We start from the raw sequence: 19180 nt of genomic DNA on the forward strand, positions 1-19180 counted from the left end.
ACCAGCAACTTGTATTTCCTTCCATAGGAATCCACTGTGTGGTTTTCAACAGAAAAGTACCGAAGTGTGGAATTTTGGAACTTACAAATATTCCTCTAAAATCAGCCGAACTACGAATTCCGATTTACTCACCTGTTATCAGGAGAGAACCCAGTGCTGCATCTTTTAGCCCAGCACTGACCCTGAAAAGTAATTCTAAGTGTACTTACCAGTAACTTGTATTTCATTCCATAGGAATCCATTGTGTGGTTTTCAGCAGAAAAGTTTCTAAGTGTGGAGTTTTGGAACTTACAAATATTCCTCTAAAATCAGCCGAACTACGAATTCTGATTTACTCGCCTGTTATCAAGTGAGAACCCAGTGCTGCATCTTTTAGCCCAGCACTGACCCTGAAAAGTAATTCTAAGCGTACTTACCAGTAACTTGTACTTCCTTCCATAGGAATCCATTGTGTGGTTTTCAGCAGAAAAGTTTCTAAGTGTCGATTTTTGGAACGTACAAAAATTCCTCTAAAATCAGCCGAACTATGAATTCTGATTTACTCACCTGTTATCAGGAGAGACCTCAGTGCTGAATCTTTAAGGCCAGTACTGATCCTGAAAAGTAATTCTAACCGTACTTACCAGGAACTTGAATTTCATTCCATAGGCTAACATTGACTGGTTTCACTTGGAAAATCTTCGAAGTGTGGAGTTTTGGAAGTTACAAATATTCCTCTAAAATCAGCCGAACTACGAATTCCGATTTACTTACCTGTTATCAGGAGAGAACTCAGTGCTGCATCTTTTAGCCCAGCACCGACCCTGAAAAGTAATTCTAAGCATGCTTACCAGGACATTGAATTTCATTCCATAGGCTAACATTGACTGGTTTCACTTGGAAATTCTTCGAAGTGTGGAATTTTGGAACTTACAAATATTCCTCTAAAATCAGCCGAACTATGAATTCCGATTTACTCACCTGTTATCAGGAGAGACCTCAGTGCTGCATGTTTAAGCCCAGTACTGATCCTGAAAAGTAATTCTAACCGTACTTACCAGTAACTTGAATTTCCTTCCATAGGAATCCACTGTGTGGTTTTCAGCAGAAAAGTTTCGAAGTGTGGAATTTTGGAACTTACAAATATTCCTCTAAAATCAGCCGAACTTCGAATTACGATTTACTCAACTGTTATCAGGAGAGAACCCAGTGCTGCATCTTTTAGCCCAGCACTGACCCTGAAAAGTAATTCTAACCGTACTTACCAGTAACTTGTATTTCCTTCCATAGGAATCCACTGTGTGGTTTTCAGCAGAAAAGTTTCGAAGTGTGGAATTTTGGAACTTACAAATATTCCTCTAAAATCAGCCGAACTTCGAATTACGATTTACTCAACTGTTATCAGGAGAGAACCCAGTGCTGCATCTTTTAGCCCAGCACTGACCCTGAAAAGTAATTCTAAGTGTACTTACCAGTAAATTGTATTTCATTCCATAGGAATCCATTGTGTGGTTTTCAGCAGAAAAGTTTCTAAGTGTGGAGTTTTGGAACTTACAAATATTCCTCTAAAATCAGCCGAACTACGAATTCTGATTTACTCGCCTGTTATCAAGTGAGAACCCAGTGCTGCATCTTTTAGCCCAGCACTGACCCTGAAAAGTAATTCTAAGCGTACTTACCAGTAACTTGTACTTCCTTCCATAGGAATCCATTGTGTGGTTTTCAGCAGAAAAGTTTCTAAGTGTCGATTTTTGGAACGTACAAAAATTCCTCTAAAAGCAGCCGAACTACGAATTCTGATTTACTCACCTGTTATCAAGAGAGACCTCAGTGCTGAATCTTTAAGGCCAGTACTGATCTTGAAAAGTAATTCTAACCGTACTTACCAGGAACTTGAATTTCATTCCATAGGCTAACATTGACTGGTTTCACTTGGAAAATCTTCGAAGTGTGGAGTTTTGGAAGTTACAAATCTTCCTCTAAAATCAGCAGAACTACGAATTCCGATTTACTTACTTGTTATCAGGAGAGAACTCAGTGCTGCATCTTTTAGCCCAGCACTGACCCTGAAAAGTAATTCTAAGCGTGCTTACCAGGACATAGAATTTCATTCCATAGGCTAACATTGACTGGTTTCACTTGGAAATTCTTCGAAGTGTGGAATTTTGGAACTTACAAATATTCCTCTAAAATCAGCCGAACTATGAATTCCGATTTACTCAACTGTTATCAGGAGAGAACCCAGTGCTGCATCTTTTAGCCCAGCACTGACCCTGAAAAGTAATTCTAACCGTACTTACCAGTAACTTGTATTTCCTTCCATAGGAATCCACTGTGTGGTTTTCAGCAGAAAAGTTTCGAAGTGTGGAATTTTGGAACTTACAAATATTCCTCTAAAATCAGCCGAACTTCGAATTACGATTTACTAAACTGTTATCAGGAGAGAACCCAGTGCTGCATCTTTTAGCCCAGCACTGACCCTGAAAAGTAATTCTAAATATACTTACCAGCAACTTGTATTTCCGTCCATAGGAATCCATTTTGTGGTTTTCAGCAGAAAATATTCTAAGTGTGGAGTTTTGGAACTTACAAATATTCCTCTAAAATCAGCCGAACTACGAATTCTGATTTACTCACCTGTTATTAGGAGACAACCCGGTGCTGCATCTTTTAGCCCAGCACTGACCATGAAAAGTAATTCTAAGCGTACTTACCAGTAACTTGTATTCCCTTCCATAGGATTCCATTGTGTGGTTTTCAATAGAAAAATTTGTGTCCATTTTTGAAACGTACAAATATTGCTCTAAAATCAGCCGAACTACGAATTGCAATTTACTCACCTGTTATCAGGAGAGAACCCAGTGCTGCATCTTTTAGCCCAGCACTGACCCTGAAAAGTAATTCTAAGTGTACTTACCAGTAACATGTATTTCCTTCCATAGGAATCCACTGTGTGGTTTTCAGCAGAAAAGTTTCAAAGTGTGGAGTTTTGGAACTTACAAATGTTCCTCTAAAATCAGCCGAATTCCGAATTCCGATTTACTCGCCTGTTATCAAGAGAGAAACCAGTGCTGCATGCTTTAGCCCAGCACTGATCCTGAAAAGTAATTCTAAGCGTACTTACCAGTAACTTGTATTTCCTTCCATAGGAATCCATTGTGTGGTTTTCAGCAGAAAAGATTCTAAGTGTCGATTTTTGGAACGTATAAAAATTCCTCTAAAATCAGCCGAACTACGAATTCCGATTTACTCAACTGTTATCAGGAGAGACCTCAGTGCTGCATGTTTAAGCCCAGTACTGATCCTGAAAAGTAATTCTAACCGTACTTACCAGTAACTTGAATTTCCTTCCATAGGCTAACATTGACTGGTTTCACTTGGAAAATCTTCGAAGTGTGGAGTTTTGGAACTTACAAATATTCCTCTAAAATCAGCCGAACTACGAATTCCGATTTACTCACCTGTTATCAGGAGAGACCTCAGTGCTGCATGTTTAAGCCCAGTACTGATCCTGAAAAGTAATTCTAAGTGTACTTACCTGCACATTGTATTTCCTTTCATAGGAATCCATTGTGTGGTTTTCAGCAGGAAAGTTTCTAAGTGTGGAGTTTTGGAACTTACAAATATTCCTCTAAAATCAGCCGAACTACGAATTCTGATTTACTCACCTGTTATCAGGAGACAACCCAGTGCTGCATCTTTTAGCCCAGCACTGACCCTGAAAAGTAATTCTAAGCGTACTTACCAGTAACTTGTATTTCCTTCCATAGGAATCCATTGTGTGGTTTTCAGCAGAAAAGTTTCTAAGTGTCGATTTTTGGAACCTACAAAAATTCCTCTCAAATCAGCCGAACTACGAATTCCGATGTACTCAACTGTTATCAGGAGAGACCTCAATGCTGCATGTTTAAGCCCAGTACTGATCGTGAAAAGTAATTCTAACCGTACTTACCAGTAACTTGAATTTCCTTCCATAGGCTCACATTGACTGGTTTCACTTGGAAATTCTTCGAAGTGTGGAGTTTTGGAACTTACAAATATTCCTATAAAATCAGCCGAACTACGAATTCTGATTTACTCACCTGTTATCAGGAGAGACCTCAGTGCTGCATGTTTAAGCCCAGTACTGATCCTGAAAAGTAATTCTAAGTGTACTTACCTGCAAATTGTATTTCCTTTCATAGGAATCCATTGTGTGGTTTTCAGCAGGAAAGTTTCTAAGTGTGGAGTTTTGGAACTTACAAATATTCCTCTAAAATCAGCCGAACTACGAATTCTGATTTACTCACCTGTTATCAGGAGACAACCCAGTGCTGCATCTTTTAGCCCAGCACTGACCATGAAAAGTAATTCTAAGCGTACTTACCAGTAACTTGTATTTCCTTCCATAGGATTCCATTGTGTGGTTTTCAATAGAAAAATTTGTGTCCATTTTTGAAACGTACAAATATTGCTCTAAAATCAGCCGAACTACGAATTGCAATTTACTCACCTGTTATCAGGAGAGAACCCAGTGCTGCATCTTTTAGCCCAGCACTGACCCTGAAAAGTAATTCTAAGTGTACTTACCAGTAACTTGTATTTCCTTCCATAGGAATCCACTGTGTGGTTTTCAGCAGAAAAGTTTCGAAGTGTGGAGTTTTGGAACTTACAAATATTCCTCTAAAATCAGCCGAACTACGAATTCCGATTTACTCGCCTGTTATCAAGAGAGAACCCAGTGCTGCATGTTTTAGCCCAGCACTGACCCTGAAAAGTAATTCTAAATGTACTTACCAGCAACTTGTATTTCCTTCCATAGGAATCCATTGTGTGGTTTTCAGCAGAAAAGTTTCAGTGTCGATTTTTGGAACGTACAAAAATTCCTCTAAAATCAGCCGAACTACAAATTCCGATTTATTCACCTGTTATCAGGAGAGACCTCAGTGCTTAATCTTTAAGGCCAGTACTGATCCTGAAATGTAATTCTAACCGTACTTACCAGTATTTTGAATTTCCTTCCATAGGCTAACACTGACTGGTTTCACTTGGAAATTCTTCGAAGTGTGGAGTTTTGGAGTTACAAATATTCCTCTAAAATCAGCCGAACTACGAATTCCGATTTACTCACCTGTTATCAGGAGAGACCTCAGTGCTGCATGTTTAAGCCCAGTACTGATCCTGAAAAGTCATTCTAACCATACTTACCAGTAACTTGAATTTCCTTCCATAGGCTAACATTGACTGGCTTCAATTGGAAATTCTTCGAAGTGTGGAGTTTTGGAAATTACAAATATTCCTCTAAAATCAGCCGAACTACGAATTCCGATTTACTCACCTGTTATCAGGAGAGAACCCAGTGCCGCATCTTTTAGTCAAGCACTGACCCTGAAAAGTAATTCTAAGCGTACTCACCAGTAACTTGTATTTCCTTCCATAGGAATCCATTGTGTGGTTTTCAGCAGAAAAGTTTCTAAGTGTCGATTTTTGGAACGTACAAAAATTCCTCTAAAATCAGCTGAACTACGAATTCCGATTTACTCACCTGTTATCAGGAGAGACCTCAATACTGCATCTTTAAGCCCAGTACTGATCCTGAAAAGTAATTCTAAGCGTGCTTACCAGGACCTTGAATTTCATTCCATAGGCTAATATTGACTGGTTTCACTTGGAAATTCTTCGAAGTGTGGAATTTTGGAACTTACTTTTATTCCTCTAAAATCAGCCGAACTACGAATTCCGATTTACTCACCTGTTATCAGGAGAGACCTCAGTGCTGCATGTTTAAGCCCAGTACTGATCCTGAAAAGTAATTCTAACCGTACTTACCAGTAACTTGAATTTCCTTCCATAGGCTAACATTGACTGGTTTCACTTGGAAATTCTTCGAAGTGTGGAGTTTTGAAACTTACAAATATTCCTCTAAAATCAGCCGAACTACGAATTCCGATTTACTTACCTGTTATCAGGAGAGAAATCAGTGCTGCATCTTTTAGCCCAGCACTGACCCTGAAAAGTAATTCTAAGCGTACTTACCAGTAACTTGTATTTCCTTCCATAGGAATCCACCGTGTGGTTTTCAGCAGAAAAGTTTCGAAGTGTGGAATTTTGGAACTTACAAATATTCCTCTAAAATCAGCCGAATTTCAAATTCCGATTTACTTACCTGTTATCAGGAGAGAACTCAGTGCTGCATCTTTTAGCACAGCACTGACCCTGAAAATGTATTCTTAGCGTACTTACCAGCAACTTGTATTTCCTTCCATAGGAATCCACTGTGTGGTTTTCAACAGAAAAGTTTCGAAGTGTGGAATTTTGGAACTTACAAATATTCCTCTAAAATCAGCCGAACTTCGAATTCCGATTTACTCACCTGTTATCAGGAGAGAACCCAGTGCTGCATCTTTTAGCCCAGCACTGACCCTGAAAAGTAATTCTAAGTGTACTTACCAGTAACTTGTATTTTATTCCATAGGAATCCATTGTGTGGTTTTCAGCAGAAAAGTTTCTAAGTGTGGAGTTTTGGAACTTACAAATATTCCTCTAAAATCAGCCGAACTACGAATTCTGATTTACTTGCCTGTTATCAAGTGAGAACCCAGTGCTGCATCTTTTAGCCCAGCACTGACCCTGAAAAGTAATTCTAAGCGTACTTACCAGTAACTTGTACTTCCTTCCATAGGAATCCATTGTGTGGTTTTCAGCAGAAAAGTTTCTAAGTGTCGATTTTTGGAACGTACAAAAATTCCTCTAAAATCAGCCGAACTACGAATTCTGATTTACTCACCTGTTATCAGGAGAGACCTCAGTGCTGAATCTTTAAGGCCAGTACTGATCCTGAAAAGTAATTCTAACCGTACTTACCAGGAACTTGAATTTCATTCCATAGGCTAACATTGACTGGTTTCACTTGGAAAATCTTCGAAGTGTGGAGTTTTGGAAGTTACAAATATTCCTCTAAAATCAGCCGAACTACGAATTCCGATTTACTTACCTGTTATCAGGAAAGAACTCAGTGCTGCATCTTTTAGCCCAGCACCGACCCTGAAAAGTAATTCTAAGCGTGCTTACCAGGACATTGAATTTCATTCCATAGGCTAACATTGACTGGTTTCACTTGGAAATTTTTCGAAGTGTGGAATTTTGGAACTTACAAATATTCCTCTAACATCAGCCGAACTATGAATTCCGTTTTACTCACCTGTTATCAGGAGAGAACCCAGTGCTGCATCTTTTAGCCCAGCACTGACCCTGAAAAGTAATTCTAACCGTACTTACCAGTAACTTGTATTTCCTTCCATAGGAATCCACTGTGTGGTTTTCAGCAGAAAAGTTTCGAAGTGTGGAATTTTGGAACTTACAAATATTCCTCTAAAATCAGCCGAACTTCGAATTACGATTTACTCAAATGTTATCAGGAGAGAACCCAGTGCTGCATCTTTTAGCCCAGCACTGACCCTGAAAAGTAATTCTAAGTGTACTTACCAGTAACTTGTATTTCATTCCATAGGAATCCATTGTGTGGTTTTCAGCAGAAAAGTTTCTAAGTGTGGAGTTTTGGAACTTACAAATATTCCTCTAAATCAGCCGACGAATTCTGATTTACTCGCCTGTTATCAAGTGAGAACCCAGTGCTGCATCTTTTAGCCCTGCACTGACCCTGAAAAGTACTTCTAAGTGTACTTACCAGTAACTTGTACTTCCTTCCATAGGAATCCATTGTGTGGTTTTCAGCAGAAAAGTTTCTAAGTGTCGATTTTTGGAACGTACAAAAATTCCTCTAAAAGCAGCCGAACTACGAATTCTGATTTACTCACCTGTTATCAGGAGAGACCTCAGTGCTGAATCTTTAAGGCCAGTACTGATCTTGAAAAGTAATTCTAACCGTACTTACCAGGAACTTGAATTTCATTCCATAGGCTAACATTGACTGGTTTCACTTGGAAAATCTTCGAAGTGTGGAGTTTTGGAAGTTACAAATATTCCTCTAAAATCAGCCGAACTACGAATTCCGATTTACTTACTTGTTATCAGGAGAGAACTCAGTGCTGCATCTTTTAGCCCAGCACTGACCCTGAAAAGTAATTCTAAGCGTGCTTACCAGGACATAGAATGTCATTCCATAGGCTAACATTGACTGGTTTCACTTGGAAATTCTTCGAAGTGTGGAATTTTGAAACTTACAAATATTCCTCTAAAATCAGCTGAACTACGAATTCCGATTTACTCACCTGTTATTAGGAGAGAACTCAGTGCTGCATCTTTTAGCCCAGCACTGACCCTGAAAAGTAATTCTAAGCATACTTACCAGTAACTTGTATTTCCTTCCGTAGGAATCCACTGTGTGGTTTTCAGCAGAAAAGTTTCGAAGTGTGGAATTTTGGAACTTACAAATATTCCTCTAAAATCAGTCGAACTTCGAATTCTGATTTACTCACCAGTTATCAGGAGAGAACCCAGTGCTGCATCTTTTAGCCCAGCACTGACCCTGAAAAGTAATTCTAAGCGTACTTACCAGTAACTTGTATTTCCTTCCATAGGAATCCATTGTGTGGTTTTCAGCAGAAAAGCTTCTAAGTGTCGATTTTTGGAACGTACAAAAATTCCTCTAAAATCTGCCGAACTACGAATTCCGATTTACTCACCTGTTATCAGGAGAGACCTCAATGCTGCATCTTTAAGCCCAGTACTGATCCTGAAAAGTAATTCTAACCGTACTTACCAGGAACTTGAATTTCATTCCATAGGCTAACATTGACTGGTTTCACTTGGAAATTCTTCGAAGTGTGGAGTTTTGGAAGTTACAAATATTCCTCTAAAATCAGCCAAACTACGAATTCCGATTTACTCATCTGTTATCAGGAGAGACCTCAGTGCTGCATGTTTAAGCCCAGTACTGATCCTGAAAAGTAATTCTAACCGTACTTACCAGTAACTTGAATTTCCTTCCATAGGCTAACATTGACTGGTTTCACTTGGAAATTCTTCGAAGTGTGGAGTTTGGAACTTACAAATATTCCTCTAAAATCAGCCGAACTACGAATTCCGATTTACTCACCTGTTATCCTGGACGCAAAAAAAAAAGTATTATTGCAATAAAATTGAAACAGCACAAAACTCCAATAAATGTCTATATGAGACCACCAAACAATTGGCGGGTTTCTCTGTGGATCTCACACCTCCCCCGTCCCAAACCCTTTGCGTCGCTTTATCTAAGTTCTTCTTCAGCAAAGTTGATGACATTTACAGGGTTTTCGCCAATAACGTCACTCTCTTCCACAGCCCATCAATTCAACCTGAAGGACCCATTCTCTCGCAGTTCAGCGAGGTCACGTGTCCGCAGGTGCTAAAAACGATATCCACCATCAAATCGGGATCGGCCCTCGACCCTTGTCCCTTGAAGGTCCTGAGACTTATCATGGATGCAGTCTTACCCTCTATAACCAATATCTGCAACTCCATGTTTAGCACCGGCATCTATCCCGAGACACTAAAGAAAACCCTAATAAAACCGTTGCTCAAAAAACCTACCCTTAATAAAGAAGAACCCAAAAGCTACCGCCCCATTGCCAGTCTCCCACTATTAGCAAAAATTGTGGAAAAAATTATGAATGCCCAACTCTCCTCCTTCATCGAGGATAACAAATGCCTAGATGAATCACAGTTTGGCTTCCGTCGCTTCCACGGAACCGAGACGGCCTTGGTCAAAGCGGCGGACGACATCAGATCTATCCGGGATGCGGGAGGTACCGCCGTCCTGATATTACTAGACCTGTCGGCGGCCTTTGACACGGTCGACCATACCACCTTGGTCGACCGTGTCGAGAGCATAGGCATCCAAGGTAACGCCAAAAATCTTCTTGCCTCCTTCCTGGCCAACAGGACCCAGGTCGTCACAGTGGGACCTTTTGAATCCTCCCCCCTGTCACTACCGTGTGGAGTTCCCCAAGGCTCATCCCTTAGTCCGACACTATTTAACATTTATGTGTTGGACCTTGCCAATGTCATCAGGGCACACGGGATGAGCCTCACTTTATACGCTGATGACACTCAACTGGTCCTAGCCGTCAAAAACGACGGCCTTCAGAAAGCCAAGATGTTCAACCAGGGCATGTCGGCTATCGGGAACTGGATGTCACACAATTGTCTGAAGCTAAACTCCGATAAATCGGAGGTTGTAATCTTCGGCAATCTCTCTCCGGAGTGGTCCCCCCGTTGGTGGCCGTCATCCATGGGCCAGCCCCCAGTCCCGGTTGATAAAGTGAGGAACCTGGGAGTCATGTTTGACAACCGTCTGAACTTCCTACCACACGCCAATCAGATATCCTCTTCAGCCTTTCATAAACTTAGGCTCATCAAAAAAATTCTGCCCTTTTTACCTGAAAACATGGCGAAAACGCTGGTAAGCTCCCTGGTGCTCTCCACCCTAGACTATTGTAACGCTTTGTTTCTAGGGGCCCAGGAGAGAGTGTTAACAAAAATGCAGTCCATACAGAACGCGGCCGCCAGGCTCCTAGGGCGAATCCCCAAATTCCATCCGGTTTTACCCACCATGAAACAACTTCATTGGCTTCCAGTGAGGAAGAGGATTATGTTCAAAACCTTGTGCCTGGTATACAAGGCTTTACACAACGCTGTCCCAGCGTTCTTCACTCAGAACCTTACCCCCTACTGTCCATCCAGAGCACTGCGCTCTTCCAGCTCCCTGGACCTGGTGATCCCCCGAACTAAATCTGTCAACTGGGGTGACAGAAGATTTCTTGTGGCTGCTCCAAAATTATGGAACACACTGCCTCATCCCATCAAGACCAGCACGTCCCTCTGGTCTTTCCGAAAAAACCTCAAAACCTGGCTTTTTAATCATTGATCTCCCAGTCCCCTTGTTGGCTAAACATTGCAGATACTTAGCGCCGAGATGCCCACGGGCCTTCGTTTCGCGCTTTACAAATGTCAAAATAATAATAATAATAAATAATAATTATCAGGAGAGAACCCAGTGCTGCATCTTTTAGCCAAGCACTGACCCTGAAAAGTAATTCTAAGCATACTCACCAGTAACTTGTATTTCCTTCCATAGGAATCCATTATGTGGTTTTCAGCGGAAAAGTTTCTAAGTGTCGATTTTTGGAACGTACAAAAATTCCTCTAAAATCAGCCGAACTTCGAATTCCGATTTACTCACCTGTTATCAGGAGAGACCTCAATGCTGCATCTTTAAGCCCAGTACTGATCCTGAAAAGTAATTCTAAAAGTACTTACCAGTAACTTGTATTTCCTTCCATAGGAATCCACTGTGTGGTTTTCAGAAGAAAAGTTTCTAAGTGTCGATTTTTGGAACGTACAAAAATTCCTCTAAAATCTGCCGAACTACGAATTCCGATTTACTCACCTGTTATCAGGAGAGACCTCAATGCTGCATCTTTAAGCCCAGTACTGATCCTGAAAAGTAATTCTAACCGTACTTACCAGGAACTTGAATTTCATTCCATAGGCTAACATTGACTGGTTTCACTTGGAAATTCTTCGAAGTGTGGAGTTTTGGAAGTTACAAATATTCCTCTAAAATCAGCCGAACTATGAATTCCGATTTACTCACCTGTTATCAGGAGAGACCTCAGTGCTGCATGTTTAAGCCCAGTACTGATCCTGAAAAGTCATTCTAACCATACTTACCAGTAACATGAATTTCCTTCCATAGGGTAACATTGGCTGGTTTCACTTGGAAATTCTTCGAAGTGTGGAGTTTTGGAACTTACAAATATTCCTCTAAAATCAGCCGAACTACGAATTCCGATTTACGCACCTGTTATCAGGAGAGACCTCAGTGCTGCATCTTTTAGCCCAGCACTGACCCTGAAAAGTAATTCTAAGCGTACTTACCAGTAACTTGTATTTCCTTCCATAGGAATCCATTGTGTGGTTTTCAGCAGAAAAGTTTCTAAGTGTCGATTTTTGGAACCTACAAAAATTCCTCTCAAATCAGCCGAACTACGAATTCCGATGTACTCAACTGTTATCAGGAGAGACCTCAATGCTGCATGTTTAAGCCCAGTACTGATCGTGAAAAGTAATTCTAACCGTACTTACCAGTAACTTGAATTTCCTTCCATAGGCTCACATTGACTGGTTTCACTTGGAAATTCTTCGAAGTGTGGAGTTTTGGAACTTACAAATATTCCTATAAAATCAGCCGAACTACGAATTCTGATTTACTCACCTGTTATCAGGAGAGACCTCAGTGCTGCATGTTTAAGCCCAGTACTGATCCTGAAAAGTAATTCTAAGTGTACTTACCTGCAAATTGTATTTCCTTTCATAGGAATCCATTGTGTGGTTTTCAGCAGGAAAGTTTCTAAGTGTGGAGTTTTGGAACTTACAAATATTCCTCTAAAATCAGCCGAACTACGAATTCTGATTTACTCACCTGTTATCAGGAGACAACCCAGTGCTGCATCTTTTAGCCCAGCACTGACCATGAAAAGTAATTCTAAGCGTACTTACCAGTAACTTGTATTTCCTTCCATAGGATTCCATTGTGTGGTTTTCAATAGAAAAATTTGTGTCCATTTTTGAAACGTACAAATATTGCTCTAAAATCAGCCGAACTACGAATTGCAATTTACTCACCTGTTATCAGGAGAGAACCCAGTGCTGCATCTTTTAGCCCAGCACTGACCCTGAAAAGTAATTCTAAGTGTACTTACCAGTAACTTGTATTTCCTTCCATAGGAATCCACTGTGTGGTTTTCAGCAGAAAAGTTTCGAAGTGTGGAGTTTTGGAACTTACAAATATTCCTCTAAAATCAGCCGAACTACGAATTCCGATTTACTCGCCTGTTATCAAGAGAGAACCCAGTGCTGCATGTTTTAGCCCAGCACTGACCCTGAAAAGTAATTCTAAATGTACTTACCAGCAACTTGTATTTCCTTCCATAGGAATCCATTGTGTGGTTTTCAGCAGAAAAGTTTCAGTGTCGATTTTTGGAACGTACAAAAATTCCTCTAAAATCAGCCGAACTACAAATTCCGATTTATTCACCTGTTATCAGGAGAGACCTCAGTGCTTAATCTTTAAGGCCAGTACTGATCCTGAAATGTAATTCTAACCGTACTTACCAGTATTTTGAATTTCCTTCCATAGGCTAACACTGACTGGTTTCACTTGGAAATTCTTCGAAGTGTGGAGTTTTGGAGTTACAAATATTCCTCTAAAATCAGCCGAACTACGAATTCCGATTTACTCACCTGTTATCAGGAGAGACCTCAGTGCTGCATGTTTAAGCCCAGTACTGATCCTGAAAAGTCATTCTAACCATACTTACCAGTAACTTGAATTTCCTTCCATAGGCTAACATTGACTGGCTTCAATTGGAAATTCTTCGAAGTGTGGAGTTTTGGAAATTACAAATATTCCTCTAAAATCAGCCGAACTACGAATTCCGATTTACTCACCTGTTATCAGGAGAGAACCCAGTGCCGCATCTTTTAGTCAAGCACTGACCCTGAAAAGTAATTCTAAGCGTACTCACCAGTAACTTGTATTTCCTTCCATAGGAATCCATTGTGTGGTTTTCAGCAGAAAAGTTTCTAAGTGTCGATTTTTGGAACGTACAAAAATTCCTCTAAAATCAGCTGAACTACGAATTCCGATTTACTCACCTGTTATCAGGAGAGACCTCAATACTGCATCTTTAAGCCCAGTACTGATCCTGAAAAGTAATTCTAAGCGTGCTTACCAGGACCTTGAATTTCATTCCATAGGCTAATATTGACTGGTTTCACTTGGAAATTCTTCGAAGTGTGGAATTTTGGAACTTACTTTTATTCCTCTAAAATCAGCCGAACTACGAATTCCGATTTACTCACCTGTTATCAGGAGAGACCTCAGTGCTGCATGTTTAAGCCCAGTACTGATCCTGAAAAGTAATTCTAACCGTACTTACCAGTAACTTGAATTTCCTTCCATAGGCTAACATTGACTGGTTTCACTTGGAAATTCTTCGAAGTGTGGAGTTTTGAAACTTACAAATATTCCTCTAAAATCAGCCGAACTACGAATTCCGATTTACTTACCTGTTATCAGGAGAGAAATCAGTGCTGCATCTTTTAGCCCAGCACTGACCCTGAAAAGTAATTCTAAGCGTACTTACCAGTAACTTGTATTTCCTTCCATAGGAATCCACCGTGTGGTTTTCAGCAGAAAAGTTTCGAAGTGTGGAATTTTGGAACTTACAAATATTCCTCTAAAATCAGCCGAATTTCAAATTCCGATTTACTTACCTGTTATCAGGAGAGAACTCAGTGCTGCATCTTTTAGCACAGCACTGACCCTGAAAATGTATTCTTAGCGTACTTACCAGCAACTTGTATTTCCTTCCATAGGAATCCACTGTGTGGTTTTCAACAGAAAAGTTTCGAAGTGTGGAATTTTGGAACTTACAAATATTCCTCTAAAATCAGCCGAACTTCGAATTCCGATTTACTCACCTGTTATCAGGAGAGAACCCAGTGCTGCATCTTTTAGCCCAGCACTGACCCTGAAAAGTAATTCTAAGTGTACTTACCAGTAACTTGTATTTTATTCCATAGGAATCCATTGTGTGGTTTTCAGCAGAAAAGTTTCTAAGTGTGGAGTTTTGGAACTTACAAATATTCCTCTAAAATCAGCCGAACTACGAATTCTGATTTACTTGCCTGTTATCAAGTGAGAACCCAGTGCTGCATCTTTTAGCCCAGCACTGACCCTGAAAAGTAATTCTAAGCGTACTTACCAGTAACTTGTACTTCCTTCCATAGGAATCCATTGTGTGGTTTTCAGCAGAAAAGTTTCTAAGTGTCGATTTTTGGAACGTACAAAAATTCCTCTAAAATCAGCCGAACTACGAATTCTGATTTACTCACCTGTTATCAGGAGAGACCTCAGTGCTGAATCTTTAAGGCCAGTACTGATCCTGAAAAGTAATTCTAACCGTACTTACCAGGAACTTGAATTTCATTCCATAGGCTAACATTGACTGGTTTCACTTGGAAAATCTTCGAAGTGTGGAGTTTTGGAAGTTACAAATATTCCTCTAAAATCAGCCGAACTACGAATTCCGATTTACTTACCTGTTATCAGGAAAGAACTCAGTGCTGCATCTTTTAGCCCAGCACCGACCCTGAAAAGTAATTCTAAGCGTGCTTACCAGGACATTGAATTTCATTCCATAGGCTAACATTGACTGGTTTCACTTGGAAATTTTTCGAAGTGTGGAATTTTGGAACTTACAAATATTCCTCTAACATCAGCCGAACTATGAATTCCGTTTTACTCACCTGTTATCAGGAGAGAACCCAGTGCTGCATCTTTTAGCCCAGCACTGACCCTGAAAAGTAATTCTAACCGTACTTACCAGTAACTTGTATTTCCTTCCATAGGAATCCACTGTGTGGTTTTCAGCAGAAAAGTTTCGAAGTGTGGAATTTTGGAACTTACAAATATTCCTCTAAAATCAGCCGAACTTCGAATTACGATTTACTCAAATGTTATCAGGAGAGAACCCAGTGCTGCATCTTTTAGCCCAGCACTGACCCTGAAAAGTAATTCTAAGTGTACTTACCAGTAACTTGTATTTCATTCCATAGGAATCCATTGTGTGGTTTTCAGCAGAAAAGTTTCTAAGTGTGGAGTTTTGGAACTTACAAATATTCCTCTAAATCAGCCGACGAATTCTGATTTACTCGCCTGTTATCAAGTGAGAACCCAGTGCTGCATCTTTTAGCCCTGCACTGACCCTGAAAAGTACTTCTAAGTGTACTTACCAGTAACTTGTACTTCCTTCCATAGGAATCCATTGTGTGGTTTTCAGCAGAAAAGTTTCTAAGTGTCGATTTTTGGAACGTACAAAAATTCCTCTAAAAGCAGCCGAACTACGAATTCTGATTTACTCACCTGTTATCAGGAGAGACCTCAGTGCTGAATCTTTAAGGCCAGTACTGATCTTGAAAAGTAATTCTAACCGTACTTACCAGGAACTTGAATTTCATTCCATAGGCTAACATTGACTGGTTTCACTTGGAAAATCTTCGAAGTGTGGAGTTTTGGAAGTTACAAATATTCCTCTAAAATCAGCCGAACTACGAATTCCGATTTACTTACTTGTTATCAGGAGAGAACTCAGTGCTGCATCTTTTAGCCCAGCACTGACCCTGAAAAGTAATTCTAAGCGTGCTTACCAGGACATAGAATGTCATTCCATAGGCTAACATTGACTGGTTTCACTTGGAAATTCTTCGAAGTGTGGAATTTTGAAACTTACAAATATTCCTCTAAAATCAGCTGAACTACGAATTCCGATTTACTCACCTGTTATTAGGAGAGAACTCAGTGCTGCATCTTTTAGCCCAGCACTGACCCTGAAAAGTAATTCTAAGCATACTTACCAGTAACTTGTATTTCCTTCCGTAGGAATCCACTGTGTGGTTTTCAGCAGAAAAGTTTCGAAGTGTGGAATTTTGGAACTTACAAATATTCCTCTAAAATCAGTCGAACTTCGAATTCTGATTTACTCACCAGTTATCAGGAGAGAACCCAGTGCTGCATCTTTTAGCCCAGCACTGACCCTGAAAAGTAATTCTAAGCGTACTTACCAGTAACTTGTATTTCCTTCCATAGGAATCCATTGTGTGGTTTTCAGCAGAAAAGCTTCTAAGTGTCGATTTTTGGAACGTACAAAAATTCCTCTAAAATCTGCCGAACTACGAATTCCGATTTACTCACCTGTTATCAGGAGAGACCTCAATGCTGCATCTTTAAGCCCAGTACTGATCCTGAAAAGTAATTCTAACCGTACTTACCAGGAACTTGAATTTCATTCCATAGGCTAACATTGACTGGTTTCACTTGGAAATTCTTCGAAGTGTGGAGTTTTGGAAGTTACAAATATTCCTCTAAAATCAGCCAAACTACGAATTCCGATTTACTCATCTGTTATCAGGAGAGACCTCAGTGCTGCATGTTTAAGCCCAGTACTGATCCTGAAAAGTAATTCTAACCGTACTTACCAGTAACTTGAATTTCCTTCCATAGGCTAACATTGACTGGTTTCACTTGGAAATTCTTCGAAGTGTGGAGTTTGGAACTTACAAATATTCCTCTAAAATCAGCCGAACTACGAATTCCGATTTACTCACCTGTTATCCTGGACGCAAAAAAAAAAGTATTATTGCAATAAAATTGAAACAGCACAAAACTCCAATAAATGTCTATATGAGACCACCAAACAATTGGCGGGTTTCTCTGTGGATCTCACACCTCCCCCGTCCCAAACCCTTTGCGTCGCTTTATCTAAGTTCTTCTTCAGCAAAGTTGATGACATTTACAGGGTTTTCGCCAATAACGTCACTCTCTTCCACAGCCCATCAATTCAACCTGAAGGACCCATTCTCTCGCAGTTCAGCGAGGTCACGTGTCCGCAGGTGCTAAAAACGATATCCACCATCAAATCGGGATCGGCCCTCGACCCTTGTCCCTTGAAGGTCCTGAGACTTATCATGGATGCAGTCTTACCCTCTATAACCAATATCTGCAACTCCATGTTTAGCACCGGCATCTATCCCGAGACACTAAAGAAAACCCTAATAAAACCGTTGCTCAAAAAACCTACCCTTAATAAAGAAGAACCCAAAAGCTACCGCCCCATTGCCAGTCTCCCACTATTAGCAAAAATTGTGGAAAAAATTATGAATGCCCAACTCTCCTCCTTCATCGAGGATAACAAATGCCTAGATGAATCACAGTTTGGATTCCGTCGCTTCCACGGAACCGAGACGGCCTTGGTCAAAGCGGCGGACGACATCAGATCTATCCGGGATGCGGGAGGTACCGCCGTCCTGATATTACTAGACCTGTCGGCGGCCTTTGACACGGTCGACCATACCACCTTGGTCGACCGTGTCGAGAGCATAGGCATCCAAGGTAACGCCAAAAATCTTCTTGCCTCCTTCCTGGCCAACAGGACCCAGGTCGTCACAGTGGGACCTTTTGAATCCTCCCCCCTGTCACTACCGTGTGGAGTTCCCCAAGGCTCATCCCTTAGTCCGACACTATTTAACATTTATGTGTTGGACCTTGCCAATGTCATCAGGGCACACGGGATGAGCCTCACTTTATACGCTGATGACACTCAACTGGTCCTAGCCGTCAAAAACGACGGCCTTCAGAAAGCCAAGATGTTCAACCAGGGCATGTCGGCTATCGGGAACTGGATGTCACACAATTGTCTGAAGCTAAACTCCGATAAATCGGAGGTTGTAATCTTCGGCAATCTCTCTCCGGAGTGGTCCCCCCGTTGGTGGCCGTCATCCATGGGCCAGCCCCCAGTCCCGGTTGATAAAGTGAGGAACCTGGGAGTCATGTTTGACAACCGTCTGAACTTCCTACCACACGCCAATCAGATATCCTCTTCAGCCTTTCATAAACTTAGGCTCATCAAAAAAATTCTGCCCTTTTTACCTGAAAACATGGCGAAAACGCTGGTAAGCTCCCTGGTGCTCTCCACCCTAGACTATTGTAACGCTTTGTTTCTAGGGGCCCAGGAGAGAGTGTTAACAAAAATGCAGTCCATACAGAACGCGGCCGCCAGGCTCCTAGGGCGAATCCCCAAATTCCATCCGGTTTTACCCACCATGAAACAACTTCATTGGCTTCCAGTGAGGAAGAGGATTATGTTCAAAACCTTGTGCCTGGTATACAAGGCTTTACACAACGCTGTCCCAGCGTTCTTCACTCAGAACCTTACCCCCTACTGTCCATCCAGAGCACTGCGCTCTTCCAGCTCCCTGGACCTGGTGATCCCCCGAACTAAATCTGTCAACTGGGGTGACAGAAGATTTCTTGTGGCTGCTCCAAAATTATGGAACACACTGCCTCATCCCATCAAGACCAGCACGTCCCTCTGGTCTTTCCGAAAAAACCTCAAAACCTGGCTTTTTAATCATTGATCTCCCAGTCCCCTTGTTGGCTAAACATTGCAGATACTTAGCGCCGAGATGCCCACGGGCCTTCGTTTCGCGCTTTACAAATGTCAAAATAATAATAATAATAAATAATAATTATCAGGAGAGAACCCAGTGCTGCATCTTTTAGCCAAGCACTGACCCTGAAAAGTAATTCTAAGCATACTCACCAGTAACTTGTATTTCCTTCCATAGGAATCCATTATGTGGTTTTCAGCGGAAAAGT

This window comes from Triturus cristatus, chromosome 1_1 (genome assembly GCF_964204655.1).
Source record: "Triturus cristatus chromosome 1_1, aTriCri1.1, whole genome shotgun sequence".
NCBI classification, from domain to species: domain Eukaryota; kingdom Metazoa; phylum Chordata; class Amphibia; order Caudata; family Salamandridae; genus Triturus; species Triturus cristatus.